Source organism: Ursus americanus, chromosome 16 (genome assembly GCF_024610735.1).
Source record: "Ursus americanus isolate L20-20 chromosome 16, mUrsAme1.1.p, whole genome shotgun sequence".
NCBI classification, from domain to species: domain Eukaryota; kingdom Metazoa; phylum Chordata; class Mammalia; order Carnivora; family Ursidae; genus Ursus; species Ursus americanus.
In genome coordinates this window covers 57,175,782-57,203,479 of record NC_142142.1, presented here as the reverse complement: position 1 = coordinate 57,203,479, position 27,698 = coordinate 57,175,782, and the positions used below count along the sequence as shown (strand labels likewise).

Genomic DNA, 27,698 nt, shown 5'->3' with positions numbered 1-27,698 from the left:
ACCGTAGAGGAATTTGTCTCACACGGATTAGACCACAGCACATATGCAGCTTTGTAATGAGTAGAGGGAGAAACGGAATCAGTATAATAAATATTGCTTTATTTTTTCCCCTTCCAAAATGCTATGCCATTGTTCTTCCCTCAAAATTCTACAGAGTATCGAGGTGCCCGGCTGGCTCAGTCAGAAGAGCGTGTGCGACTCTTGATCTTGGGATTGTGATTTCGAGCCCCACGTTGGACATGAAGGCTACTTAAAAGAAAAGAAAGGAAAAAAAAAGAAAGGATTGTTCCAAAATTCGACAGATGATTGAGGTTAAAATTATCCTAGAAGTCGCAGATGAACAAACTAAGGCCCAGAGAAGCGGCACAGGATCCTGCCCGAGGTCATCTAATGACTTTATAGAAGTGCTGAGGTAAGAACTCAGATGGTCAGACTCCCTGTTCAGTAGGACTGAGTGAGTTTCAGTTGATCCTGAGTCTTCTCTCTTTGTGGGGATTTCTGTACATCTTCCTTCTCTCTTCTTTTTAGCATTGGGTTTTGATTTCTGAAAATCTGCCATAATCACGACAGCCCGATATGAAAATCTAATGCTTTTGTTCTGCTATATTGCCATTTGCCAGGTTGTTTCTTCCATGTTTGGAAGGTGAAACACAGGAAGCTCATACACAAAAACACACACCACAAAATAGAGGTGGTGGCCGGGGGGGAGAAGAAGTTGTTTTGATCGTACAATTTCAGGTAGAATTAACTCAAGGCAAAGTTATGTTCCTAAATTCCAAATTTTCTACCACTCTTCAGGAGACATCAACCTAGTCAACTAGGGATCAATTTTATTGCCTTCAAATGTGGCTTAAGGCTTGGAAACTTGTCCTAAGTGTTTCGCCAGACAACTGGCGGATAGGATCCAGGGAGGGCTCCGGTGTCAGGTTCCAAATTAAGGTCCTAAAGTAACATAAACTCAGACCCACACAGTTTGAGGGCTCCCCTCAAAAGCATGCTAGATGGACCTTCACCCCAGAGTAAATCTGGACTTTCCTTTCAGAGATTTATGCTCCAAAGAGTCTTCACAAGTGGGCGATAGAAGAAAGAATGCTTTTGAAAGACCAGCGCTTTCTCGGGGGGCAGGATGTCTCGTGGTTCTGAGCACAAACCCCGAACATGCAAACTCCACCTGTGTTCCAAGTCCAGCTCCACTCCTCGTGAGAGCCTCTCTCTTCAGGCAAGTCGTTTAACCTCACTGAACTCAGTTGCCATAGCTGTAAAATGAGGTTATTGATAGCACTTAGGTCAAAGAATAGTGGTAAGGGTTAAGTTAACGGATATTTAATGCATTTATAGTAATACGTGAGACTCTAATCACTCTATCGGTGTTTGCTCAATAAATAAAATGATCTTCCTGACAGCATTTAGGGGACTTCTGTTAAGGAAGTTCTTTCTCTATAGTTCCTGGAAATGTAGCCTGTGGTCCTGTTTACTCACATGGGTATGATAGTTTGGAAAGAATGCTCCCTGTCCCACCTCAACACACCAACAGAAGCCTGGCCTAGAAAACCAAAAGCCTGCCTCCCTGCAGTTAGCTGCCAAAGCTAATCTCTTAGGGAGAAAATGAAAGAAAATAATCGTTCAAAATAAAACAAAAACCAGACGCAATGAAGTCTCCCCATAAGACATAAGCTAAGTCCTTCATACCAGCACTGTCACTGCTTAGTAATCGGAGCATTAATTAGTGTCCCCTAGGTCTCTCAGATGTACTTTCAGTGAAAGGTAAACTGCTTTTGCCTTAAAGTTAGATAGCTTCACAGAGAACTGAGCTAATTCAGAGAAGGTCATCTGAACGCTGCGTGGAGAAGCTCGTAGTGAACGTTCAGTGAATAAACACATATTAGCAAATATATACCATGCAAGCATTTTACACTTAAATAATTTACATACAGGATATACTTTGTCAAGCATTTTTCTAAGTGTTTACAATAATTCCTTAAGGTTATTACTGATTTTGTGTCCACTCTAAAGATGAGGAGTATGAGGCCCAGAGAAGTTTAAAATGTTTTCTAAAGTCACATGTGAGCAAGGATTGTAGGAACTGGGATTCAACCCTACACTGGCCCCAGAGTCCATGCATTGAGCAAGTGTGCCATGAAGGGATTTAGAACACACTTCAGAGGGACAGCGTGACAGCCATAGGAGTGGGCTGCTCCGATCTCCATTCCTTCACGAGGAGTTCAGTAAGTGCAGGCTGCAGTCTTTCGGGCTCCACGTATGGAGAAAGGACGCCACCCTCTTCCCAGGTGGGCCCCTGCCAACGACCACAAGGTGAGGATACTAGGGTCTGGCTGCCTCTGCCCATAGTAGGAATCCTCTAGTTGGCAAGCTTTACGGGGGAAGCAGGAGCTGCTTCTGGGGTTGGCAGAAACTGTCAGATCTGCACAGTGGCCTGAGGCTCTCCCTGCTCACTCTTGCTTCCCTTCCCTTCCTACTCCCAAAAGTCCTCATGCACTCCTAACTCCGCCTCAGCCTGCACTTCCCAGAGGAAGCAGCTGGCATTCCCAAGCAAGTATCTGACCGACATCTCCCCAGTAAGAAAAGAGCACACAACCATAGTGGCAGACACTGAACTTGAAGGAGAGGAGCGCAGAGCAACTGCATCGAGTCATCTGGCTAGTCGGGAGTCTAGTACGAGCTGCGCCCTGCACGGCCACGCTGTCTCACTGTACCACTAACACACGGGCTTCACAGGGCTTCGCCTCTTCAATGACAACGTGTTCACCCTCCCTCCAGAGCTGCTTTTAACCTTAAGCTCGGATACCTGCTTTCCTTTTGTCATTTTCACACCAGCAAGAGAATGAGATCTGACTTACTTGCAGAATATTGACATTTTTGGCAGATGCAAATGCTCCTTACTCCCCCGGTTTTCCTTGGAAGAGAACACAACTGCTTGCACCCCACGCAATTCCACAACTGAGCTGACTTTTTCCCCATTTAAAAGGCAGACGTTTTGCCTTTTCAAAAGGCCACTAATCTTTTATGTTCAGTCAAAATTAGATGCTTTATTAATTGACTCCTTAGTAAACATTACAGAATTGGATTGTAGGAATGAGGGGAAGATGGGAACGTATTTGGATTTCTCTACCGTGGATTCAGCCTCCTAGAAATACAGATAGCACGTTATGGTAAAAACTAAAAGGCAGGAGATAACTTATAATTTGTTAAAACTGTATGAATAAGTAGTAAAGAAACCTTTAACGAGTATTTGTGCAGTAGATAGGCGCACCATCATGAACAATGGTAGTAATGGTTGGGCTTCTTTGATTGCAAGCAATAGATTGCATCTCTGGCTGACGTAAGCCAAAGGGATATACCGGAAGGATGTGAATATCAGAGAAAGAGTGGAAGGCTGGCAGGCGGGAGCTGCAACAATGGAACTACATACCGAGAACAGTCTGATCAAGGAGCCTAGCTAGGGCAGGATGGAAGTCCAACTACTTTTGGCATTATTGTCCGTCTGTTCAAGATTCAAATTCCAGGCAAAGAGGAGCAGTTTGGACTGGCTTGCGTCATTCCCCAGTTCTTGGGGAGGAGTCAATGGGACTCCTGATGACAATCCCAGCAGACAGTCTCTACTGGGGCAGAGATAATTCCTAAAATGGAAATAAGGTTGCTTAAAAAAAAAAAAAAAAAAAAAGAATGATGAACAGTCAAATACAGAGGATGGGAAATTATAGAAAAAGAGAACTGAGGGGCACCTGGGTGGCTCAGACATTAAGCGTCTGCCTTCGGCTCAGGGCGTGATCCCGGTGTTCTGGGATCGAGCCCCACATCAGGCTCCTCCGCTGGGAGCCTGCTTCTTCCTCTCCCACTCCCCCTGCTTGTGTTCCCTCTGTCACTGGCTGTCTCTCTCTCTGTTCTCTGTCAGATAAATAAATAAAATCTTAAAAAAAAAAAAAAAGAAAGAAAGAAAGAAAAAGAGAACTGAGCTTGATAGAACAATATTAACAATAATAGCTATCTTTTTTAGCACTGAATTAAATATGCTCTAAGTCCCATTTCTCCTATTCTTAATGGTAAACAATAATATGTCCAAAAAACTTCTGTTTGTAAGCCAGCAAAAATATTACATTTCTTAAATTATTCAAAGCGTGTAGAGCAGAAAGGAATCTTAAGACTGAGGTATTCTAACTATCACCGGGTGAACTGGGGAGGCCCTCAGCCCTGGGGCCTCAACACAGCCAGATAGGAAGAGTCGGAGTAGTTGGAAGCTTCTTGGTATTGTCATGAGAAGGAATTCAAGGCCAGACGCCCAGCACAGAGGATGAGTAACACAAGCCGGAAAGTTTATTAAAGCGAAAAGTACACTCTGGAGAGGTGAGAGCAGGTGAGAGAGAGAGAGAGAGAGAGAGTGAGCTGTGTCCCCAGAGCTTGGGTTTCTATCTTTTAAAAGCAGTTGTTAACTAGGGGCGGAATATTCATCAGTTGGAGTGGGGAAGCAGGGTTTTGGCTTTTTTCTCCTAATTTGGTCAGGGGTTTCCTGTCATGGCGTCCACCATCTTGGGTCTGTCCGGTTGGATGTGGCTCCTTATGGAGGGCTGCCAGGACAGGCCTCTGACCTTTCTGATAACTGCCCATGACTTCTTTGTTGCTGACATTCAGGTATCCTAACTAACTGCCTCCTCTACCATAACCTCCCTCATTTTACAGTCAAGAAAGCCGAATTCCTAGCAAGTGAAATGGCTTGACTGAGATCACACAGCCTTCAGGGCAGAGTTGGGCCTTTTTATTCCCAATCGAATACTGTTTTTGCAATGACAAGGTGTGTAATAATGGAAGGAGAGAGGCTTTAAAATGGCACATTCAGGCACAGCCCCTGTTCTGGCCCTATGACCTTGGGTAAGTTGCTTATCCTTTCTGATCCTCAGTTTCTTCATCTGTAAGTGGGAATAATACCCACTTACAGTGGATTCCTCTAAGAATTTAAAGAGGGAATGTTCACAAAGCGGTTAGCAGAGTGCCCAGCAAACGGAGGTTGCCTCCAAAAATACTTTTGTTCTCCAATTTTCAGCCTTTCTTGTTCAGTTGCTCCCCAAGCCTTCCTACTGATACTACCCCCATGGTTTTAATAAGATGCATGGGCTTTCCTCTCTTCTTTCCAAATCACACCATTGACAGAGAGACACATGAGAGAGGGAGGAAGAGAAGTGGAGCCAATGCAGTGAAATATTAGCAGTTGGGGAATCTGGGTGAGGGGCTCTCACACTTGTTTGTAGTCGACTTCCAAGTGTTCTTTTTTTGGTAGAGATCATTCATTTATTTGAGAGAGAGAGAGAGAGAAGGCGAACAGGGGAGGAGCAGAGGGGGAGGGAGAGAGAGAATCTCAAGCAGACTCCATGCTAAGTGCAGAGGCTGATGTGGGGCTCGATCTCACAACTCCAAGATCATGACCTGAGCCAAGACCAGGAGTTGGACGCTTAACTGACTGAGCCACCCAGATATCCCCCACAGGTTTTTTTTTTTTAAGTTGGAAATCTTTTTTAAATGAGTTATTTTTTAATGGGTAGATAAACCCCATACCTCCACATGTTGTTTTTCTTCCATTCCAAAGCCCTGTTGCACAGCAACTGGCCTAAGGTTTTTTACCACGCATGCATCTTAAACTACACATTGGTAAGTGCGCCCTGCCAATCCCTCTGCTCTAGAGGAAGTTAGTTTGTGATTCCTCTTTCAGTTGTCCAACACATGAAGCAAAGAGGAATGGTACCATGCCCAGGGCAAAGGCTGGAGCTTTGAATGATAAATATGTGGTTACCCTGTGTCAACCACCGATTCTGAAGAGGTCATGTGCTAAATTGGAAAAGTCCCAGGGTTGGGGAAAGTAATTGAGAGGCTTTTGTATCCAAAATAGCATAGATTCCCACTGAGAAGAAACCCAAATCTGTTTTCCTTTCACAGTGATTTAATGCGGCACTTTAAAAATTGGTTTGGAAGACATGTCCGCCAGCAACTGAATCTGTTACGCGTTTTTCTTCATGTGGTAAAGCACCAACATCCTGGCCAAGCGTAGATCTGGTAAGCAGAGGTGGTCCCTACGTGCATTATTTTTAAGTTTATGACATTTAAATAATCTGTGGACAATTTCTACAAAGGAAAAGGAGAACAATATTGATATTATCCTAACAGGGATTTTTTAAGATCAGCAGAATGACCTTATTCATTGTAACTTGACACATAAAGTAGGAACGCTTGGATAAATCCAAAGCCACTTCCCTGCCCACAGACCTCAGCATATAATTCAGTCACCCACTCACTTATGTAATGAGAACTTATTGAGTTGCTCTTAATCACCAGTTATCATGGTATTTGCCATAGAACCCCAACTTCTAGGTGAACTCCCCAAATAAGGCCCCTGCTCTCACTGAATTTACAACCTAGTGGGGAAGAAAGCATGAGCAAGCGATCATAATGAACATGGTAAGTTCTCCGGCAGGGCGCAGCGGGGAAGCCCACAAGAGGGGCACCCCACCCAGCCTTGGTGGGGCTTCCCAGGGAAAGTTACGTCTAAGCTGAGACCTGAAGGCCAAGGAAGAAGAAACCAGGCCAGTAGAGCAGAATGTTTTCCAGGCAGAAGAAACAACATGTATAATTATCTAGAGGTTAGAGATTTCAAAGAAGGTTGGGGTGAGGAGGAAGAATGAGACTGGGAGGCCGGTGGAAAAGCCACCTGCCATGCACCGGTGAACATACACTTGCCACCCTCCCAGAGCTTGCCTGGAGGAGAGGACACCTATGCAATGTGGCCACACGGCCGCATCCCTTGGCTTCGCTCTGACACAGGGTCTTTCCTCTAGAGATAAGACTGCCTGGATAAAGTTGACTTTGGGAAGACCTGTATCATGGGTGTAACTTTTCTTTGGTGCCTTTCCCCTCCCTCTTCAAGTCTGTTTCTTTGACACTGATGTTAGAACAGAAATAATTACCATTCATGGAATCCTTCAGATGTGCCGCCTTGCACTGTCTCAAATGCCTCACAAGGATTATTTAACCAATTCTCAAAAAAAAAAAAAAAACCCTAAGGAGTGTAATTATTATCCCTATTTTACAAATAAGGAGACTTGCAATCACATACACTAACTGGCTAACTTTCCCAAGGTCAGAGTACTGATAAATGGCAGAGTTGATGATAGAACCCAGTTCTATCAGAATCCAAAGCTCACCTTCCTAACCATCCTGGTGCCCAACTCCAAGGTTCCTAGTTTGTATGCCATTCCCTACAGAGCCTTCTTCTCAAGTATCTATCAACTAATACATTAAAAGAGGTAAAAAAAAAAAAAAAGTCATTATGGGCCTAGCTTGTAGGAGGAATTCAAAGTGCTAATGGTGAACTGAAGTATTAACTGATAGAATTAAGTACATTTACTGTATTTTTAAACAGAGAATTCTTAAGTCTACAAATGACTTCAAGGTCCAAAGCAATGAGACTATTCTTACAGAACGATGCCTGGCACCGGTATACGGAACGGTAACCATGGCACCCCCTTAAATCACACCATGGAAACAACTCCCTACCTTCCTGCTCGTTGCTATGCTGCTTCCTCTTGGATAATGCTTCTGAGGTCTTAGCAGGAACCCACGCCGCCGCCACCACTTTCTTCCCGTGTCTCATGAATCAGGGTGTTCTATAGGGGGGCAAAATTAGGCCCTCTCCCAAACCATAATTGTAATAGCGGATGGAGAAGTAGGAATTTCCATCCCCGTTGGGAGGGAAATTTAGAGCACCTTCATGCCGGGAATGCTCTGCCTATTGTGTCACCATAGAGCGGGTCTGCTTTGGTTTTTGTTTTTTTAAGAAACAACTAGCTGCTTTCAGAAAAAATACTTCACCTTTCAGAAACTAATTTTCTTCTTCTATTAGAAAAAAAAATAAGCTCAACAGAAATCACTCCAGGTCACAAACTCCAAGAAACAAGCTCTAAGACTTGTCTTAGAGCTCTGAGTATGTGCTTGTAGATACAGCGGAAGGCTGGAGGGAGCCTGAAGGATCCTCTACTCGGACCCTGCTCCACTGGCTCACTTCTGTTCTCTTTCCATATTCCTCGCATAAAAAGTACTCAAGTGTTTGCCACACCTAATCTGATTCATGAATCCTTCCTAATATTGTCTCTGACATGTTGGCCGGTGCTCAGACTCTGTGCCGCGGAGGCCAAGCAGCCCCCCACAGCTGGGGACAGCCCACTTTTTCAGCACCTGTGGTCGCTACTGGCTTGTCTTTGTACTGAGGAAAACCCACTCCCTGTAATGGAACTTCCCAGAGAAGAAGGCACTTCAGGCCACATGAGAGGTGGGCAGGCAAAAAGACAAGGCTGCACGGGATTTAATAAGCCACGGAGCGACAAGGGCCCTTACAGGTCTTCCTTGAGTTTCCTTTTCATCAGATATGTAAAAATAATCTAGTGGGGAGTGAAGACAAAAACACTGACCTTGGGAACAAAAGGGAATGGGGTGAAAGTGAACCAGGCCTCCCTATAAACAGGGAGAGTGTTCATGCTTTTTTATAAATAAAGGAAGAGAAGGGCCAAGGTCCAAACTATAAATGACCCAAGGCTTCTTCGAGTAATGAAAGAGAGAATGTGAAAAACGTAAATAAATCACTGTCTTGATTCAGGCTACGAGGCCGACATGGCAATGAAAAATGTGTCCCAGGAGGAAAGGTCACGCCTGTGAGGACAAGTGTGGAGTCATTTCAAACACAGCTTCCCTGTGCTCTGATGAAAAGCTTCTCTGGTCATTCTCTATGGGAGCGTCCCCTTCACTGCCTGTGCTGGGAGACAGAGCAGAGGCTGCGTCTGAAAAGATAAGTTGTAAGTAAAGTGCTATATGGAGTGGCCACCTGCCAAAGGTCAAGGGGTGGGTTGAGGGGCATTATTTTATTGGCGCCTTTTTGTACTGTGAGGGCATGAAATTTGTCTGGTTGTGCATAAGGAATGCTGTTCTTTGGATGGAAGGGAGTGCGGCTCCCACTGACTGGCTGCAAACTTGAGCAAATCTCTTCCCCTTTCTGTGGTTTAGCGTGCTTGTCTCCGACCAAAAGGTGGAAGGAGGCAACTCGGGCCTTCTGTTGGGGGCTGGCATTTACTCTACTCCTATTACTTTCTCTATCATGGATGTCTGCTCCCAAAACTCTGAAAAGGGAATATGTAACCTTCCCTCCCTGAATCATCTCTGCCTAGCAAATGGCCATGGTAATGAACAACATTGCTGAGCGATACCTGGGGACCCCACATTTGCTGTCATCACGATCTATGGTCTTTCATTGTTCAGAGCCAAAAGTGGTCCCGAGCTCCTGAGGGGGCAAGCTCATCCCAGAGATCACACATCGTTCACGAGACCTATTCTCACCTCCCTCCCCAGGCGATTTTTGGGGCTTCCTAAGCAAGTACAAAGCCGTGGCCGGTTTTCTCCATATTTTAGGGTGACCTTACCCACAGTCTATACTGGACCTGACATGACCACCTAAGAAGAGTTCTCAAGGGCCTTGAGACCAGAGAATAGATTAGTGTGCCAAGGAATCTAGAAGTGACCACAGAACAGACCACTTAGCTCATTGGTGTCAGAGGATGGGTGGATACTTCGTAGCTAACCATCTCAATCTCAAGGCTAATTTGCACTCCTTAAATAAACGTTGCTTTATTTCTGAAATATATTTGGACCTCTTGATTTAAAAAAAAAAAAAGTTGGGGCGCCTGGGTGGCACAGCGGTTAAGCGTCTGCCTTCGGCTCAGGGCGTGATCCTGGCATTATGGGATCGAGCCCCACATCAGGCTCCTCCGCTATGAGCCTGCTTCTTCCTCTCCCACTCCCCCTGCTTGTGTTCCCTCTCTCACTGGCTGTCTCTATCTCTGTCGAATAAATAAATAAAATCTTAAAAAAAAATAAAAAGTAAATTAAAAAAAAGTTAACATCAGTTTAAAAGTTTGTAGTGACATATTGACCCTTGAATTCTGTTTTTTGTTTTGTTCTGTTTTGTTTCACTTTATTTTATCGTGTTCTTACACGATAACATGAGATCTACCTTCTTAGCAAAATTTTAAGTGTACTATACAATATTGCTCACCATAGGTACAGGGTTCTATGTCAGATATCTAGGACTTAGTCATCGTGCTTAACTCATTATGCCCATTTCCCACTCCCCTCAGCCCCTACTAACCACCATTCTACTTTTTGATTATAATCATTTTATTATTTTAAGTACCTCATATAAGTGGGATCATGTAGTATTTGTCTTTCTGTGACTGGCTTATTTCACTTAACATAACGTTCTCAAGGTTTCTCCATTTTGCTACATATTGCAGAATTTCCTTCTTTTTTAAAGTTGTATAGTATTCCATTGCGTTTATATACCACATTTTCTTTATCCATTCATCTGCCAGTGGGCATTTAGGTTGTGTCTGCATCTTGGAGATTGTAAATAGTGCTGCAATGAACAAGGGAGTGCCAATATCTCTTCTAGATCCTAATTTCAATTCTTTTAGATAAATATCGAAAAGTGGGATTGCTGTATCAGATGGTAATTCTATTTTTTGTGTCTTTGGGGGAATTTGCGTGCTGTTTTCTATGGCATCTGCACCATTTTGTATTCCTACCAATAGTGGGTAGTAGTTCCAATTTCTCCGTATCTTCATCAACATTTGTTGTCTTTTGTGTTTTGTTTTATTTGTTTTGTTTTTGACAATCGCCATCTGGACAGATGTGAGATGATATGCCATAGTGATTTTGATTTGTTTCCCTGATGATGAGTGACGTTGAGTACTTTTTCAGATACCTGTTGGCCATATACTGTACATCTTCTTTGGAGAAACATCTATTCAAGTCCTTAGTTCATTTTTTAATTGAGTTCTTTCGGCTCTAGTATTTTTTTGTGATATATTTCTTAATATCACTTGTGCCAGTAATAACCAAAAGTAATACTTGAATGAAACAAAAGAACAAGTTGGTTTGTGGTCAATGATCCCATTTTCTCCCTAACCCTCTTTCATGTGAATCACCCAGGAAACATCAGAGGGACTGTCCATTTCTAGCAGCCCAGATGGGCCATGTGTGGACCATGGGTGGATGGTCCATGGGACCCTGCTGCATCCTGGATTGCTGACTCTAAGCAAAATGGATTCATGGGTATTCATCTGTCTCTAAAAATTGACTGAGCTGTTAGTGATAGTCGTAAAGCATTCTAGCTTTTATAAATCCATTTTGACCATGGTCAGACCTTCCCAATTATTTTAGGTCTTAGGATTTGCATCTAGAGCTAGAGGGCTTGGAATTCCTGCAGTGCAAAAGGCCTCAGAAAGAAGCCACTCCTTTCTTTTCCGCATTTTGTTACTCATTCTGGTTTCGGTATGCCACAGGGTCCGTAATTCTGTCTCATTACCAACAGAAATATCAATGAAAACTCACTGATTGCCCTATGTACACACATGATAGTAAGTCTATGTTAATTATACTAACTGAAAACAGTTCCTTCCTTGTGACTTTCATGAATTATACAAATTATATATTACTTCATTTTTCTGGTTTTCCAAATAAATTCAACCACGTGCTATACCACTACAGGTAATTAATAATGTATTATGTTAATTCCATTAAAGGCATTTCTATTCATTATTCTTGGCCAAGTAATCCAAAGGCCCTAAAGTATTTCATAGTGTATTCTAAAAAGAGTTCATATTGTTTTCCATTTCAGAGTATGATTTCCCCGTAATCTACCCTTCACCTGTTCTTTTTGACTACTTTCATATTCATTCTCTTCTCTGATCCATGGTCCATGTTGTACTTTTCTGCTCCTTTTCCACTATTCTCGTGTCTTTGTTGCTGGAGGTTTCAGCTCCTTTCCATTTATCAGCATTCTCGTATTCTTCCTCCCTGACATCTGCTGCCACCGTTCTCCTTTTGTGTCCCCGGCTTCCCTTCCATGTTCCTCCCTCCCGCACTGTCCTCCGTTCTGCCAGCTTCTTTGTCTTTTGTGCTGCTGACCAGATGCAGCTCAGGCTTTGAGGAGCCAGCATTCTGGCCACAGCCAAGGATCCAGCAGCTCTTGAAGCTGCGGGCGACTTGTAATATTCAAGCAAGAGAGGGAAGCTCAGAGAAAAGGCCCCGCCACAACCTTTTCAGTAAAGTCCATGTTCTAGCCATGGAACAGGGACCAGCTCTATTTAGCGTTATTGGCTTGCTTCCTTCAACAAACGGCTCTGTGGTCAGGCTTCCTGAGTGGGGGCTGAAGGTTTTTCCCCTCCCCCTACTGCATTGTGTGTGTTTGTTTACCAAGAAAGTCATTCCATGTCTTTGTACTTTATTTTGCGCACCTGCCTGGCTTATTGAATCCCTGCGGGTGGAGGCAATGATTTATTCCCACCTGGTGGCACCACCCCAGACAGAGTGTACCGGGAGCCATGGGGATCCCCGACACAGCAGCGCCAATATGGTCTCCTGCGGCATTTCCCAAGCAGCCCTCGCCTGTCAATCCGCATGGACTTCTGAGCACTGAACGGTTCTCTATCAGATTTTGAAGATGATACAGGGATTTATTAGACATATTCACTGCTTTCCAGGAGGTGGCAATTTGGGCGGGGTGACAAGATTCGTGCAAACCAAGGAGATAAAGTAAGCAAGTCCACGTGCAAGGACGTGAAGAAGACAGTTTGTAAGAGCAGCTGGGATTGAGATAAAGGCACAATCAGGGTTGACTGGGAAAAGCAAGGAGAGCCTTTTGCTTTGAATGGGGCAGGGAAGAGGGTAGCTTTAGGTAAGGAGCCCAGGGGGTCAGGAAGATGCTAGGCTGTGATGGTAACACTTAGCACCCCACGGGTTGGGTGCCCTGGGTATCTGTCTTTGGACCTTTTGCCTCTCTATCTATATTCCTCCCCAGAGCTTCAGTATTTTCTAATCTAGTGGGCTAATGATTCTCTAAATCCACTCTCCCCAAAATCCACTCTCCCCAAAAGTATTATCCATGTAATTAAACGGCACCACCAGTCACCATTTGCTTACGCCGACAATCTGAAGTCATTCTTTTTTTTTAAATTCCAGTACAGGTAACATACAGTGTTCTACGAATTTCAGGTGTACAGTATAGTGATTTGGCACTTCTGTACATTATTCAGTGATCATGGTGATGGGTGTACTCTTAATCCTCTTTGACTGTTTCCCCCCTCCCCTCCCACCACCTACTCCCTGGTAACCACCAGTGTGTTCTCCTATGTTAAGAAATTGTCTCTCGGTTTGTCTCTTTTTTTTTTTCTTTGTTCATTTGTTTTGTTTCTTACATTCCACATCTGAGTGAAATCATATGGTATTTGTCTTTCTCTGACTGTGGAGTCATTCTGATTCTCCTCCTTCCCTTACCCTCATATCTGATTGATGTGTTGTAACGTTCAGCTCTAAAGCATATCACACATCCTCCCAGTCCCTCCCACGTCCGTTGCTGTTGCCCTAATCCGAGCTGCCATCACCTCTCCGGGAGGCTATGATAACCCCTCCCTGGTCAGCCTCGCTCCGCCTTCCTCCGCCACCCTGGTCCTTACCCTCACAGCAATCACAGGCATCTTTCTAAGGTGAACATCAGAGCATTTGCTGTCCGGCTGAAAGTCCCCTGGTGGCTTCGCATTCCAATAGAATAAAATCCAGCTCCTCACCCTGGCCCTGAATGATCTGACCCCTGCCTCTTTCTCTGACCTTATCTCTCACCACTCAGCTGCCTTCACACTGGCCTCCTTTCAATCCCTCAAACCTCCCCAGCTGAGGGTAACCTCCATCTTTGTGCCAGCTGTTGCCTCCATCTGGAAAGTCCCCCCCCACCCAGTCTTTGTGGGACTCCATTCTCTGATTAGTCTCTTCAGTTGAAATGTTTCTCGTTGACAAAAAAAAATTTCCCTGGCCATTCTAGCTAAAGAAAATCCTTCTTGCCCTTCGTCACTGTCTATCCAATGGCTACATGTTATTTTTTTCACAGGACTTATCTGAAATTATACTACATATTTAGTTGCATTCGAGTTTCCTATATGTCACCTGCACTGGGTGTATCCACTGCAATTCCTCCAGTAGTTAAAGGGATGACCGGAAGTGCCTGATAAATGATTGTTCATGAAAGAAGTAGGTGTGGAATGAGGACCTTCCTGCATGTGGGAGAAATTGCATCTGAAGCCTGGCATGGGGGCAGAACCCAGGGACGGGCATGCATCTTGTGTGTAGACACTGGTATTACCTTCTCATCCAAGCAATTGGGGTTTTAGACTTTGGAGAGGCCCTCGTGGAGAAGTAATCAAATAAAACCGTATAGCAGCAGCATTTCTACACGTTCAGAGGACACAAGGCAGACGACCACATTGGCAGGTCATTCTTCCCGCCAGTTTGATGGGAAAATGGTTAGAGCCTAAAGTAGGAGTACCTATCAAATACCTACTATGGCCACATCTTTGCCTACGCACTCTGTACTCATTATCTTATTTTGTTCTCTCAATTACACTGGGAAGTAGGTATTAATGTTCCCATTTTGTAGATGAGAAAAATCGAGGCTCAGAGAGCTTACATAATGCTTAAAGTCAAAGAGCTGCTAAGTGGCAGGAAAAGAATTCGGACACAAGATTGTGTGAGGCTAACACTGGTGCCTCTCCCAGTCTGGGACACTTCCCATGGGAAGACACAGCCCCAGTGAAGACTCACGAGTTGGCTTGTGGGGCCAGTGTCAGTGGAAGACATTCTGGTCACACTGCCCTCTGGGGGAAAGTGGTCACCTGGCAGGAGCGAGGGGCTCTCCTTTAGGGCTCTGTCACATCGATGGGAAGCAGCAAAGGAGGAGGCTGCGAGATGCTCGCCTAAAGCCTGTCATGTACGCTTCCCACACTCCTGTGGACCCACCTTGAACTAGCCAGAAGACGTGGCAGAAGTGAGGTTGGAGAGCTACCGCTAGCGGGAATGACTTGGGGGCGCCTGGGTGGCGCAGTCGTTAAGCGTCTGCCTTTGGCTCAGGGCGTGATCCTGGGGTCCTGGGATCGAGCCCCACATCAGGCTCCTCTGCTGGGAGCCTGCTTCTTCCTCTCCCACTCCCCCTGCTTGTGTTCCCTCTCTCGCTGGCTGTCTCTCTCTGTCAACTAAATAAATAAAATCTTAAAAAAAAAAAAAAAAGGACTCGAAGAGTTGTATGAAGTTCATCTTTGCCTGTGTCACCCCAGACACTGTGGTCCTGACTCCTCATCTGATGTCTGGCCCTGTTAGACCCTCTCCTGTCATCATGGGTCTTTCTTTTGTAGCACTTAGCACAGTTACAACTTTTCATGTGATGTGGCATTTCACATAGTTAAGGACATTATCTATTTTACACCCATCATGATATGATCGTGTATCATATCACGTCAAAAGGTGCCTACTGTGTGGTAGCTCTCAGTACAGTGGTGCTAAGTTTGATCACTCGGTTGAGGTACTGACAGCCAGATCTTTCCATTGTAAGGTGCATTTCTCTTTGTGCCATTAGCTTGAATGAATGAAGGAATCAATCAATCGGTCAATCAATATCAATCAAATCTGTGGTGTGATATTTTGGCAGCAGTGGTTTGTAACCTGGGCTGCCCATTAGAAATCACCTGGGAACTTCTAAGTATTTTGATGCCCAAAACCCATTCTAGACCAATGTTATCAGAATCTCCAGTGGTTGGATAAAGGTGTCACCGTTTTCAAAATCCCTCGATGATTGCAGGGAGCAGCTAAGTTTGAGAATCGCTGATCTCTCTTGATCCTTACCTTAATATAATTCCTTCTCTCTGTATTTTTTTAAAAGTTTTTCCTAATCAATTGGCTATTCTAAATTACATCTGTACTGAAAAGGCAGGATAAATACTTAATTCTTTTGTCATATACCTTACTTTCGGAAACTCACATGGTGACGTTACTCAGATGTCAAAAAGGATAATGTGGGGGCTATCAGGATTCCGAGATTCTCAAATCCTCATTCAAAGATCATCTCATTTAATCCCTGCTGTTGCTGCTGTGTGACTCTGTGCTGCTGATTGTCTTTTTGGTCCCTGTGTTAGTTCCCTATGGCCACTGTGACAAATTAACACAAATTGGGTGGCTTACAAAATCTGAAATTTAATTTTTCTGGTTCTGGAGGGCAGAAGTCCAAAGTCAGCCTCAGTGGGTGGAGATCAAGGTGTTAGTGGGGCCATGCTTCGTCTGGGCTCTAGGGGAGAATCTGGTCCTGGCATCTTCCGGCTTCTGGTGGCTGCTGGCATTCTGTGGCTCATGGCCACATCGTACTGCTTCCACGGCCACATTCACTCTTCCTCTTCTGTGTGTGCGTCAAATCTCCCCCTGCCTCCCTCTTACACAGACACGCTTATTTGCATTTAGGGTGAATCCAGGATAATCTCTTTCTTGTGCACACGCACTCCTGCTCTCGCTCTCTCACTCTCACTCTCTCTCTATGTATATGATGGATATCTTTTGAGAAGTCAGTTTTCAACCTACCACAGCTTTCAGGAGAAGACAGGCCATATGGGCAGTCGGTCAAGGTGTGGTTATTCTATTCTTCATTCTTTCTCTCCCTCCCTCTAAGTCTTCTTAATATTACCTCTGCTCTTATATCCCACCAGAGATTGATCTCTTTCCAATAGATAGATAGATAGATAGATAGATAGATAGATAGATAGCGATGTATATGGACTCAAAGGTGCATGCTGGTCCTCAGTTCTGCCCTGTCCACCTAGCCAGCATCTATCAGAATAATGTACAGAATGCCTGTCTCCTTACATATATTAGCAACTCAGTTTCCTCAGCTTCTCTCCTTCCACATCTCTGCTACTTTGACTCTCTAAAAATGATTTTTCTTTCCACTGAGGCTTGCTGTTCACAGACTTCTGTCTCTGTCTCTTATCTATGTTATTTTCTATTTCTCATCTTCACAATAGTTAAGCCTTTTTCTCTTCCTTTCTGCCTGGGAAATATTTGCTCGAGTTAATCTCAGAATACCTCTTCCTCATAGCTCCCATTGCTCCTTGATGAAGATAGGCAACACTAGACTTGAACAGAAACAAGAAGGTGATTCCCAGAGAGTACCCCCCTCCTGATTCTAGACCTGCGTTTTTGTCTGCAGGACAGGTTAACTTTGCCTTTCCAGAAGTTGGTTAGGCTCATCAGATCTCACTGGTTCCACCCTCCTCCTCCCTACTTGAGTTCTCAAATGGCTCTATTTAACATCAATATTTCTTTCTGTGTTCGTGGCAGGTGGTAATTCATCTGTAAATGTTCATTTGGCCTTGAATGTCTTTCACAGAGGCACCTGCCAGCATGCCAAAAAATAATTCTATCCTTATGCTAGGCAGCCTTTCCAAGAAACTTCACACCAGGTTTTTGAAAAAAATCCCCAGCTTTCCAGTCTCCCAGGGAGGTAGATGAGTGTCCTCGCATTTTATAGGGGAACAAGATAAGACTTGATATTTAGTAGCAATCCAGGTACTAAATTACAGGAACATTTTGTTGTTGTTGTTCTGTTCATTTGTAATAGTTCAAACCATTCCTTTCAGGTCATATGAAGCCTATTTTTTATTAACTCCTTTGTATTAAGCCAATATGACTACCATGGGATTCTCTGCTGTTGGACCTCAATTATTTAGAAAACTTAAAAAAAATGGAGGCACCTAGGTGTCTCAGTTGGTTAAGTGTCTGCCTTCGGCTCAGGTTATAATCCTGGAGCCCTGGGATTGAGCCCCATGTCAGAGTCCCTCCTTAGCGGACTATCTGCCCCTCCCCCCACTCATGCTTGCTCTGTTTCTGTCTCAAATAAATAAAATCTTTAAAAAAAGAAAAGTAAAAAAAATGGAATATATAGATAATTAAATTTTCTGGTGACTCAAAAGAAAACTATTTTTATTCCTAATGTTTATTATTAAATATCTCTCCAAAATGTAAGTCTACTTTCCAGTCTCAATAAGCAGGGATCATCATTTTTTCCATTTCTACGTGTCTACATGGACCTTACACGATATTATGAAATGAATATTCTGACAAGTGAACTATAACTGGAGTGAAAGTTCTTAATTGGCAGTTTATGATTGAGCTTCACAGTTTATGAACTGTCTTAAATTATATACAAAATATTGCACATTTTTCTGTGGGATAATTGGCTATAACTTTCATCAAATTTTCAAAGGTGCTATAATGAAAATAGACCACTTCTTTAGAATATGCAATGTATGTAGAGCATGATACTATTTATATAAATTTTTAACACTGCAAAAAAAAAACCTACTCAACTACATAATTCTTGTTCATGGATCTATATAAATGTGGTAAAATATAAATCCTGCTTAGGGTTGATAAACACCAAATTCAGAATCATACTTACTTCTGTGTCTTACTCTGCTCACACTGCTACAGCAAAATGCTGTAACTGGGTGGATTAAACAACAGAAAGTTCTCACAGTTGTTTTCTCACAGTTCTGGAAGCTTAGTCCAAGATTAATGTTCTGGCTGGTGAGGACCTCCTTCCTGGTTTGCAGATGGCCACCTCCTCACTGTCCTCACATGGCAAGGGGAGAGCTCTGGTATCTCTTCCTCTCCTGTGAAGACACCAGCCCTGGACTGGGTTAGAGCTCCACTCTAAAGACCTCATTTGACTTTAGTACCTCCTTTTAGGCCCTGTCTCAAAACACAATCACATTGGGAGGTAGGGCTTCAACATAGGCCTTTTGATAGCACACAATTCTGTCCATAGCACTCTGGGAAGGGGGGATGACAAGGGAAACAACTGGAGGCTACATAGAGAGTTATGACTCGATGTGCAATGTTTTTTCTTTAAAAAAATAAAACTGAAACAAGTGTGGCAAAATGTTGAGATCTGACTCACAGGTAGGGGAAATGTGAGTCTCTATACTGAAAAAAAAAAGAAAGAAAAGAAAAAGAAAAGTAAACAAAAACTTACTTAAATTTCTCCAGAATGTTAGCTCCATATTGGCAGGGATTTTATTTGTTCTGTTCCGTGCTATATCGTCATTACTTAGAACAGTGCCCAGTCCAGAACTGGTACTCAATAAATATCTGTTGAATTGAGTGAAAGGAAATGAATAGAAAGTTAACTTTTATCTTTACTGAGCCTAAAATATTCAACAACCTAAAACCTTTATGTTGTGCTCACTTTCTAGAATTTCTTTACATAGGTGAATATTATAAATGACATTAACATTACTGGAAATAAGGTCCTAAGTGTGAAAATGATAATAATAGTGAACCTGGGTATGAGACACAGTGTCTTACCTATTGTAGAACTGATGAGAGTTAGAAAAGGTTTTGGTTAAATCTGACTTTTTTTTTAATGATTCTTGCCAATTGCATTCACTTCTAAGGGAAGATGACTTCCCAACAGCCCTGCTAAGGAACAGCAGCCGTGTTTTCTAATAGAACCTTATGGCTCGCTGACTGTCACTGGTTGTATCAGGATGGGTAGCTAATCTTAGGCTCCCTCTTCTATTGAGTGGCCAACAGTCAAGCACTGGGTGAACTATTCCAAAAAGATGAACTGTGCCGATCAGATTCCTTTCAGGTATAAGAAATTACATGGAAACTGACAGGCTGAGCAATTGACCGCAGGGGTAGAAACCAAAACCTAAGAACCGTCAGAAGGTAGAGAGAGGTGGGACCCTCACAGTGCACCAGGCAAAGGTCAGAGTTCTAAGACAATGGCAAATTCAGGGGACTGAGAAGAAGGCAATTGGTAGAGAAGAGAGAAGAGAACATACCTTCAGAAAAAAAAAAAAAAACTGTTGAGAGAAGGAAGGACAGATGAAGTCTGAGGGCATTTCTTAATGCCTGAGGCTGCCCAACTAAAAATCATCCAGTCAACTTCCTTACTTTATAAGTGAGAAAACTGGTGAGTTTGGTAACTTACCCAAGGTCAACAGTGACAGGGAAAGGACACTTCAGTGTCCTTACCTTCCTCCAGTGCTTCTCTAACCTTTTCCGATGGCAAGCAGGGATAAATAACTCCCAGGGGCTGAAGGCACAGTATAAAGCAGGTTACCTTAAGTGTGAAATTCCTCTGTTTTTAACAATAAGAGGCAGTGTTGCAGTCTGTTCTGTGGTGTCTCTGTTTTAACATACAGGATGTTTCAGTGCATGATCTGTGACTATCCCGTTTGACCCTGTGCTTGTGTGCTCTGCCCAGCCCACTGCCTATCCTACCCATTCGAGGAGATTTCTCCATCTCAGTCCCCACTCTCTGCATTCCCAGAGCACATGTGGCAGGTTCGGATGAATTTCTGTGAATGGCAAACTCTCTCTGAGCAGGTAATAGATATTCATCTGGATCAGGCCAGAGTGATGGACTTCGGGAGAACTTTGCATCCTCACCTATCACTGGCCGCTAGGAGACCTGAAAGGCCCCAAACTTCCTGTATCACCCTTGAAAGGCTTGTTTCAGCAGCTTGGTCAGTCATTCCATATGCTGTGAGAAGGTCAGTGTCTTCCTCAAGGTTTCCCAGAGGTGTGTATGTTTTCACTGACACCTTTCACCTTAGTGGGCTCTCCCCGCTGAACGCTCCATCTTGCTGGTACACCCCCCTCCCCCTCCCCCAGCATAGCCGCGGTGCTGCAATGTTCACAGAACAGCTTACGCCCGAGCACGAGACGCTGGTTCTCCAGTGCTCCTGGATCACCTCTGGGTCTTGTTTGTGCCATCTCCCTGCTGTTCTCACTTGCTCCCCGGGGCCCCGGCCCCTTTGTTGAGAGCTGCCTGTGCAAACTTTATATTCCTCCCACTTTCTTCAGCAGGAGCCACTCAGACCGCTTTTGCTTCCTTTCATTCCCTTTCAGGGACATCCGTGTCCAAACATGGACCCAAGCATAGGGAAGTTTGCAGTGTTTTAAACAGGTGGTTCATGGGGCGCCTGGGTGGTGCAGCGGTTAAGCGTCTGCCTTCGGCTCCGGGCGTGATCCCGGCGTTATGGGATCGAGCCCCACATCAGGCTCCTCCGCTATGAGCCTGCTTCTTCCTCTCCCACTCCCCCTGCTTGTGTTCCCTCTCTCACTGGCTGTCTCTATCTCTGTCAAATAAATAAATAAAATCTTTAAAAAAAAAATAAAAAAATAAACAGGTGGTTCAGGGTAGGTCTCATTGGAACTGTAAGATTTCAGCAAAGACTTGAAGGTAATGGGGCAGCTGGCCACAGGTTTTCTGGAGGAGGAAGCTTCCCAGAAGGAGGAGCAAAAGTGCTCCAGCAGGAGAAGACCTGGTATGTGCACAGAGCAGTGAGCAAGGAGGAAGAAGGAGCAGGGGGGATGGGCATGGAAATGGGGGGGGGGGGGCTGATCTGCATTGCACCGAAGTTTGTACCATATTCTATGGACTCTGGCTTTTACTCTGAGTGAAACAGAGTCATTTTTGAGTTTTGAGCCAGAGAAGTGATATGATCTGATTGTGGTTTTCGAAGGCCTCTGCCTGAACAGGCTAGGAGGGTGTCTGGGGTGGGGGGCAGCTGGCCCCGGATGCCAGAGACCAAACAGAGGAAGCAGGCTATTCCAGGCAGGGCAGCCTGGTAAGGGGAATTAGAGCCACGAGTAGGACAGAAGGGTGTCTGGGGGAGGGGAATAATCCACAAAAAATAATCAGAATTTTTTGGAAAACTGCCTAGTTCCAAGGGCCAGAGAGGGAAAGTATTAGGTGAGCCTGGAGCATCTTGTGCCAAAAAACAGGAGAACGTTTAAAAAAAAAGATGGTGGGCACATGGCAAAAAGATATAGAAGCCAGCTGGAAAGAGTTCTCACTAACAAAATTAGGGACAATTTGAGCATTAAAATAAGTGGTGTTGGCAATATGTAAAACAGGGATGAAATAGTAGAATAAATAAAATGTAAAATTTTTTAAAGTTAAAAATTAAATACACTTGGGAATGGAGTCCATACTGATACAAAAAAAATAAATCTTAAGAGTGATAAAGAATGGAATATTTACATAGTTTCTAAGTACCCCTGTGCAAGATACCATTAACTACAAAGGACACAGCAGGAACTTCCTGGTGGAGAAGTCTGGCAGATGCTGAGCGATCAAGCTGAGCCTCCTTGGTAATAGAACAAATTGAAGTTACGCCCCACCTGGTAGGATGCAGTGAGAACAACACAGCTCACTTCTGTAATATTCCTGCAAAGCTGCATAATTTCAATCTATGAGGAAACATGAGACAGACCCATATTGGGAAACATTTTACAAAATAGCTGGTCTGTGATCTTCAAAAATATCAACGTCTTGAGAGTCAAGGAAGTCCTGGGGAAATGTTCCAAACTAAACTTGTCTAAAGAGACACGACAACTAAGTGCAATTCAGGGTATAAAACTGGATCCTTCTGCTATAAAAGGTGTTATTGGGACCAAACTGGTGATACTTAAATGTGGTCTGAGGATTAAGTAATGGAGACATGTCATTGTTAATTTCCTAATTTTCGTGGCTGCATTGTTGTTACTTAGGATGATGTCCTTGTTTGCAGAAGATACACACTAAGGTATGGGGCGCGAGTGATAAGGCATCAGGTCAGTAATTTATTCTCAGATGGTTCAGGAAAAATGAGTTCTTTGTACTGAACTTGTACCTTTTCTATAACTCTGATCATTTCAAACTAAAATCATAATAATAAAAGTGGCAGAAGACTGTGTGCTGAGACCAGCAGTCCAGGTGAGACATGGGGGTGGTTTGAAGCAGATGGTAGGGGTCAGATGGCACAGCAGAGGGAGATATACAACATATTGGATATTCTGCATGATTTCCTGATGGATTAGATAAAGAATATGAGAGAAAGAGGGGTGTTCAAGAATTCCAGTGTTTGGTGCCTGAGCAACTGGAAAGATGAGGTTAACATTAACTGAGACAGAGACAGAGAAGGCTACAAACAGAGCAGACTTGAGCCTGGGGGAGGAAGGAAAGATCAGGAGTTCAGTTTTGAACACATTGACTTGATGGGACTATTGGACATCCAAGTGGCGATATCAAGTAGGCCTTTGAAAAGACGAGTCTGGAGCCCAGGAGAGAGAGGTTTGGGATGAGGTATAAATTTGGGAACAGTCAACACATAAGTGTTATTTAAGCCGGGGAACTAGATGAGGTCATCAAGGGTATGACTATAAATAAAGGAGAGAAAGGATCGATATCCAGGGGTTTATACATGTAATCCCCAAACATTTATTGCTTTCTAAAGAGAATATAGTGGGTTTATTCATAATTGTCAAGATTTGGAGGTAACCAAGATGTTTTTCAGTAGGTAAATGGTTAAACAAACTGGGGTACATGCGGACAAGGAAACATTGCTCAGAGCTAAAAGGAAGTGAGCTATCAATTCATGAAAAGACATGGGGTAATCATATTATTAAGTGAAAGAAGCTAATCTGAAAAGGCGAAGTATTGTATGATTCCAACTGTATGACATTCTGGAAAACACAAAACTGTTGGCACAGTATAAAGATCACTGCTTGCCAGGGGTTGGGGGGAGGGAGGAAAGGCCTGAATAAGCAGAGCACAGAGGAGTTACAGGGCAGTGAAATGACTCTGTACGATACTATAATATTTGATAATATGTCATATATTTGTCCAAACTCATAGAATGTGCAACACCAAGAGTGAGTCCTAATGTAAACTGTGGACTTTGGGTGGTAAAGATGTGTCAATATAGGTTCATCAATGATAGCAAATGTACCATCAGGACGGGGTTATCGATAATGGGGAAGGCTGTGCATGTGTGGGGTCAGGGGGGTTATGGGAAATTTCTGTACTTTCCACTCAATTTGGCTATGAACCTAAAACTGCTCTTTAAAAAGTTCAGAAAAAAAGAGAGAGTGAATATTATCATAAGAGAAATGTTCCATTTACATCAAAATTTTAGTTCTGATAAACTGAACAATATTCTACAGAGAATACTTATCTCCTAAAGATACTCAGAGAAGAAGAGAGGGAGACTAGTAATGCTGAATATAGCACTTGCTTTAAAACTAAATTCTCCATCTTTTTAAATGTCACTTGTTTATAAGATAACTAGTGTCTCATGCTGGCCTGAACTGTCCTGGATTTTACTCCTTGTCCCAGGTGGCTCTCTGACTTGGATTCTAACCTGGATCATGTCTTATGAGCCCTGCCAAAAGCAACCTAATTCTAGGACACAAATGTCAATCTCATCTTATGATTGGGAATCTGAAGTCAGAAATAGAGAAAAAGGAAGGGAATATTTTTACAGATTTTCACATAGTAGACAATAGTAGATGTGTAGTCAACATTTGTTAAGAGAATATAGACATATAGTTGATATTAATTCAATGATTCAAAGAATGTGTTTATTAATTTGTAAAGTGAGTGAACTGCCCAGCTTATACTCAAAGCTTGTTTTCTTACTAAATTTGACCTTGGTGGTTGTACATCTCTAGGCTTTCTTAATTTCATGCCAGGAGGATATGTTGCCTTGGGTATTTATCTAACATTTAAATTTATTTTAAACATCCTTAAACCTAGTCCCTCTTGTTTTCCCATTATTGTCAATAATGTCATCATTCTGTTCTTATGTCACAGTATGTGTGGAGCTCCAGGTACCCTGACAGTGTAGCAAAGAGTTTAACTCAAGAGACTCTTGAGCAACAGAAGGCAAAGTTGTGGCATTAGCCAACAGAACACTTGTTCCCAAAACAGTTCCATCTATGGCCTAATTCACCAAGAAGTCTCAAGTCATTAGTTAAAGTGCAGAATTTCAAAGTCTTTGAGGGAGAGAACAGGTGTTTGCTTTAAAAAAAAATCTTAATAAAAAATTAATTTGAGATGAATCATACACATACCAATAAAGGCCAGAACTGTAAAACTTCTTTTATTTTATTTTTTTTAAATATTTTATTTATTTATTCGACAGAGATAGAGACAGCCAGTGAGAGAGGGAACACAAGCAGGGGACTGGGAGAGGAAGAAGCAGGCTCATAGCGGAGGAGCCTGATGTGGGGCTTGATCTCATAACGCCGGGATCACGCCCTGAGCCGAAGGCAGACGCTTAACCGCTGTGCCACCCAGGCGCCCCTGTAAAACTTCTTTTAAAAAAAAATAGGAAAATATCTTCTGTGACCTTAGGAGTAAGCCAACATTTCTTAAAAGGGACAAAAAAAATGCATTACTAAACTATTAGTAAATTGGATTTCATCAAAGCTTAAAATTTCTACTTTTTAAAAAACATCATTAAAAAATAAATAGGTAAATCACAGATAAGGAGAAAAATATACTCATGGTATCAGTATATAGACAGACTATATTTGCATCCAAAATATAAAAATATCCCCCAAAACTCAACAATAAAAAATTACCAACTAAAAATTGGGCAGAAGATTTAAATAGTCACTTAAGGAAAGAAGATACATGAATGGTCAATAGGCCCATGAAAAATTGCTCAATGTCATCAAAGAAATTCTTTTTTTTTTCTAGTTCTGTAACCTGCTTTTCTTTTTTTTTTCTTTTTTTTTTTAATGATTTTTTATTATATTATGTTAGTCACCATACAGTACTCCCTGGTTTCCGATGTAAAGTTCGATGATTCATTAGTTACGTATAACACCCAGTGCACCATGCAATACGTGCCCTCCTTACTACCCATCACCAGCCTATCCCATTCCCCGACCCCCCTCCCCTCTGAAGCCCTCAGTTTGTTTCCCAGAGTCCATAGTCTCTCATGCTTCATGCCCCCTTCTGATTACCCCTCCTTTCCCCATCCCTTTCTTCTCCTACCTATCCTCCCAGTTCTCATGTTCCATAGATGAGAGAAACCATATGATAATTGTCTTTCTCTGCTTGACTTATTTCACTTAGCATTATCTCCTCCAGTGCCGTCCATGTTGCAGCAAATGTTGAGAATTCGTTCTTTCTGATAGCTGAGTAATATTCCATTGTATATATGGACCACATCTTCTTAATCCAGTCATCTGTTGATGGGCATCTCAGCTCCTTCCATGATTTAGCTATTGTGGACAATGCTGCTATGAACATTGGGGTGCATATGGCCCTTCTCTTCACTACGTCTGTATCTTCGGGGTAAACACTCAGTAGTGCAATGGCTGGGTCATAGGGTAGCTCAATTTTTACCTTTTTAAGGGACCTCCACACTGTTTTCCAGAGTGGCTGTACCAACTTGCATTCCCATCAACAATGTAGGAGGGATCCCCTTTCTCCACATCCTCTCCAACAATTGTTGTTTCTTGCCTTGTCTATTTTTGCCATTCTAACTGGCATAAGGTGGTATCTCAGTGTGGTTTTGATTTGAATTTCCCTGATGGCTAATGATTTTGAACATTTTTTCATGTGTCTGTTAGCCATTTGTATGTCTTCATTGGAAAAGTGTCTGTTCATATCTTCTGCCCATTTTTTGATTTGTTTATTTGTTTCTCGTGTATTGAGTTTGAGAAGTTCTTTGTAGATCTTGGATACCAGTCTTTTATCTGTAGTGTCATTTGCAAATATCTTCTCCCATTCCGTGGGCTGCCTCTTAGTTTTTTTGATTGTTTTCTTGGCTGTGCAGAAGCTTTTTATCTTGAGGCACCTGGGTGGCGCAGTCGTTAAGCATCTGCCTTCGACTCAGGGCGTGATCCCGGCGTTCTGGGATCGAGCCCCACATCAGGCTTCTCCGCTAGGAGCCTGCTTCTTCCTCTTCCACTCCCCCTGCTTGTGTTCCCTCTCTCACTGGCTGTCTCTCTCTGTCAAATAAATAAATAAAATCTTTAAAAAAAAAAAAAAAAGCTTTTTATCTTGATGAAGTCCCATAAGTTCATTTTATCTTTTGTTTCTCTTGCCTTTGGGGATGTGTCATGAAAAAGGTTGCTTTGGCCAATGTCGTAAAGGTTGCTGCCTATGTTCTCCTCTAGAATTTTGATGGATTCCTGTCTCACATCTAGGTCTTTCATCCATTTGGAGTTTATTTTTTTGTATGGTGTGAGAGATTAGTCAAGTTTCATTCTTTTGCATGTAGCTGTCCAATTTTCCCAGCACCATTTATTGAAGAGACTTTTTTCCACCAGGTGTTTTTTCCTGCTTTATCAAAGATTAGTTGCCCAAAGAGCTGAGGGTCCATTTCTGGGTTCTCTATTCTGTTCCATTGGTCTATGTGTCTGTTTTTGTGCCAGTACCGTGCTGCCTTTGTGATCACAGCTTTGTAGTACAGCTCGAAATCCGGCATTGTGATGCCCCCAGCTTTGTTTTTCCTTTTCAACAGTTCCTTGGAGATTCGGGGCCTTTTCTGTTTCCATACAAATTTAAGGACTATTTGTTCCAGTTCTTTGAAAAATGTCCTCGGTATTTTGATCGGGATAGCATTGCAAGTGTAGATTGCTCTGGGTAGCATGGACATTTTAACTATGTTAATTCTTCCGATCCATGAGCATGGAATATTTTTGCATCTTTTTATGTCTTCCTCAATGTCTTTCAAGATTGATTTATAGTTCAAGGAAATTCTAATTAAAACCACAATGAGACGGCATTTCAACTACACTAGAATGGCTTAATCAAAGACTGGCCACACCAAATATTGGTGAGGATGGGAAGCAACTAGAACACTCATACACTCATACAACTAGAACACTCATACAAAACGGTCCAACTACTGTGGAGGACTCTCTGGCAGTTACTCAGAAAGGAAGATGCCCATTGCCCTCTGAACCAGTAATTCTACTCCTAG

The 27,698-nt window shown here is 43.0% G+C and overlaps 1 protein-coding gene and 1 long non-coding RNA gene across 2 annotated transcripts in view; both read left to right on the top strand.

The window, feature by feature from the left end:
• The window catches only part of LOC123792359 (uncharacterized), a 44,500-nt gene extending 43,286 nt beyond the window's left edge, over positions 1-1,214 (top strand). The window contains exons 8-9 of the long non-coding RNA XR_015727020.1: positions 155-412; positions 1,043-1,214. This is a non-coding gene — a long non-coding RNA (uncharacterized LOC123792359). The remainder of the gene's footprint in view (positions 1-154; positions 413-1,042) is intronic.
• Positions 1,215-5,946: 4,732 nt separating this feature from the next.
• ZC3H12C (zinc finger CCCH-type containing 12C) overlaps positions 5,947-27,698 on the top strand; it is a 131,829-nt gene continuing 110,077 nt past the window's right edge. Inside the window, exons 1-2 of the mRNA XM_087868461.1 lie at positions 5,947-6,060; positions 8,654-8,849. The gene's annotated coding sequence lies outside the window, so the exon portion shown is untranslated. The remainder of the gene's footprint in view (positions 6,061-8,653; positions 8,850-27,698) is intronic.